At 51.9% G+C, this 3357-nt stretch overlaps 1 pseudogene; it reads right to left on the bottom strand.

Annotated features, from left to right (window-relative positions):
* Nucleotides 1–1048: 1048 nt before the first annotated feature.
* On the bottom strand, nucleotides 1049–2464 carry LOC108533826 (patched domain-containing protein 3 pseudogene; annotated as a pseudogene).
* Between the last annotated feature and the right edge of the window lie 893 nt (nucleotides 2465–3357).

Below are 3357 nucleotides of genomic sequence, written 5' to 3'. Positions count from 1 at the left end.
CAGCAACAATAATATGATTAGCCAACAGTATAATTAGAACGTATGCCAGGTGAAACAAAGGGATCATTGTCATAGAAGTTGCCTCAAATTCCAGTTGTCTGGAAAGCAATGTAAAGTGGACCACCGGCCACAAAAAATATACTCAGTGAGCTACAAGCAAGTTTTGGGGACTTCCCAAAACCAGTGAAAACTTCAACTAAAAGTAGAATTTCAAAGTACTGTAATTTGGTTGGAAACCAACCCTCCAAATCAAACATGAACATCAATGTTTATACTGAACAGCCTCATGTAGTAGACACAAGATGTATGTTATCGACTTGAATGTTACCAAGGGTTCACGATTTCTGGCATCCGTTGGTGTTATTTATTTATTTACTTATTTATTTATTTATTTTGAGATGGAGTTTCGCTCTTGTTCCCAAGATGGAGTTTCGCTCTTGTTCCCAAGCTGGAGTGCAATGGTGCGATCTCGGCTCGCTGCAACATATACCTCCTGGGTTCAAGCAATTCTTCTGCCTCAGCCTCCAGAATAGCTGAGATTACAGGCATGCGACACCATGCCTGGCTAATTTTTTTAAAATTCTTAGTAGAAACAGGGTTTCACCATGTTAGCCAGGCTGGTCTCGAACTCCTGACCTCAGATGATCCACCTGCCTCGGCCTCCCAAAGTGCTGGGACTACAGTGTGAGATACCATGCCCGGCCCCAATAGTGTTAATTTAAGGAAGTTCGATTGGCCAGGTGTGGTGACTCATGCCTATAATCTCAGCACGTTGGGAGGCCATGGCAGGTGGATCACCTGAGGTCAGGAGTTCGAGACCAGCCTGGTCAACATGGTGAAACTCTGTCTCTACTAAAAATGCAAAAATTAGCTGGGCATGGTTGTGGGCACCTGTAATCCCAGCTGCTTGGGAGGCTGAGGCAGGAGAACAGCTTGAACCTGGGAGGCGGAAGTTGCAGTGAGCCGAGATCATGCCACTACACTGCAGCCTGGGTGACAGAGCAAAACTCGCCTTAAAAAAAAAAAAAAGAAAGAAAAAAAAAGAGAGAGTCGGATTAAGTAGAGCAAACCCAGCTGTGAGGCAAGGACCCCGTCAAGTAGTCATGCAGTGCTTTTGTTTGGGTTCTCGGAGCAAGTCTTCCTCATCCCTCCCACCTTCTCCTGACCTCCCTGTAAACCTGAACTACCAGGTACCTCAATTTTCTTCAAGGCCAGAGTGTTCTTAATGTTGCTAAATTGGTTGAGGAAATGGGTTGAGCCACTCTTGCTCTGCATGTTGTCCTCAGGGTGCTCTTCAGGCAGTTCAGCAGCCACTTGGCTTTGGCCTGCAGGAGTAACTGGCCCATTACCTAGGCCAGTTACATTTCAAAATGTGTCCTCCAAAGAAGCCGATCAGACAGAGGGATGCTCACTGTGTTTGTAACTCAGGTCGAATGTTTTGTCCACTTGCCAGGCATCCGGGAACGGGTTGGGGGGCACACAGAGCCTCTTTACCTCACGCACACCTACTCCAACTGGATCTGGCTTCCATTTCCCTGTGCCACACGTAGATCCTGCATCGTGCTGTCCAATTTACTGACTTCGCAAAGATGTCCGGTTCCGGCAGTGGGTTGCTGTGGGAGCCCACCAGAATCCAGGTGAAACTGGCCTGGGTGCACCTCCTGGAGGCGGAGAGGCGGTAGGAATCCTTGGTGGTGAAATAGCCCCTGCACAAAGCGTCTCTCCGCCTTGGCCCGGCTCCCCACCGGTGCACTGCTCCTCCAGATCTTCCTCTTCGTCCTTGGGCAGGTGAAGGAAGCCGGTGCCCAGCGCGGCCATCAGCATCATGGGCGCCAGCAGGAGGATCCAGTGGTGCGCGTCCACCTGCCACCCCGGCCACTGGAAGAAGAGCGGCGCCTCCAGGCAGTCAGTGTGGCAGTGGCCCCAGCAGACCGGATCCCCGGGGTTCCACCTCTGGCAGGGGAGCGTCGTCCCCCTCCAACGCCCGGGATGGCTACGGCCCCTGCCCCTGCACCAGCGACGGTCGCCGCTCCGAGGGCTGCCCTGAAGCCCCGCCCGGCAGCGATTCCGGTTCCTGATCCGACTCCGGGACCTCCCTGGCCCGGAACCTTGTGGCGTCGAGCTACGCTCTGTCTGGGACCCCTGCAGCCCCTTGGAGCCTGGCCCCGGCTTCCCCTCTGACTCGGACCCCGGTTTCGGCTCTGACCCCGGCCAGACCCCAGCCTTGTTGCCCAGTCCCGCTTCCTGGGCGGCCGACTCAGTCTCGGGGTCCAGCTGCGCCACGACCTTAGAGGAGCTGAAGCCTATTTCCGGGAAGCACAGGCGGCGCTCTCACTCAGCACAGCGGGTGAAAAAGCAGCCGTCGGCGGAGCTGCCACCTCTGGCCTACCCAACGGCTTCCTGGAGAAATTCTAGGGGAGCCTGTGTGAGTGCCCCTGGAGCGCAGGCGGCGTGGGGAGCACATGGTTGGCCCTGTCGCCCAACTAATCTGAAATGTATTGGTGGCGTGCCTGGCCTCTCAGGAGGTTCAGCAAATACAACGAACACTTCCTCAAGGCCATCAAATGCGTGCCTGTCCTACGGGACTTGCAATGTATTGAGAGAATTTGGATGTTTCTCCCCCCAACACATAAACAGCACAGAAATTCCACGTGTCCTGAGTTACAGATTTTACCTTTCTTGGAGTTCACCCAGTAGCAGTTTGAGGTCAGACAGGTAGTGTGATGACGTTGTACCAAGGTTCGAGAGTAGCACATCTCACACACATGTGTGAACACCCAATTGTCAGGCTCATGAACTACAAAAGAATCCTAAAGTCTTTTAAATAAACTTCCACTCCTGTTCTGAAAAAAAACAAAAACAAAAAAAAGGCTAAAATGGTAAATTTTGTGTGATGTATATTTTACCACAATTTTTTTAATGGAGGGGAAAAGATGGCGATGTCATTGGGACAAAGAGATGTGGAGGGAGATAAGAAGTCACAGCTCAGAAGCCTCAGCTGTGAATTTCTTCCACCAGCCTCTCAACAAGGCTCAGGTGCTTCTTGTTGGACATCCTCTGCACTATGGTACACTTCCATTAGCCATGCTGCTACCACCGTGTCATGGTTCCCAGCTGCCTCTGGAAGGTAAGAGCATGGAGGGCAGAGGATGTCTTCATTTTGTATCCCAGGTGTGCACCTCAGACTTTGACACTGGTTGAAAGGGAGGGTGTATGTGTATTAGGGGTGAGGGTTGGGGAAATAGGCCATCAGGAAGGGGAGGGAGCTCCAGCAGTGGCCTTTAATTTGATCATGAAATAGCAGACCGTGTCATCATCTGCTGGCAGGAATTTGGTATGGGGGCCTTAAAGAAGGCT

This window comes from Rhinopithecus bieti, unplaced genomic scaffold (assembly GCF_001698545.2).
Source record: "Rhinopithecus bieti isolate Rb0 unplaced genomic scaffold, ASM169854v2 scaffold_11508, whole genome shotgun sequence".
NCBI classification, from domain to species: domain Eukaryota; kingdom Metazoa; phylum Chordata; class Mammalia; order Primates; family Cercopithecidae; genus Rhinopithecus; species Rhinopithecus bieti.
The sequence above is the reverse complement of the archived record's forward strand: the minus strand, read 5'-3'. Positions and strand labels throughout refer to the sequence as shown.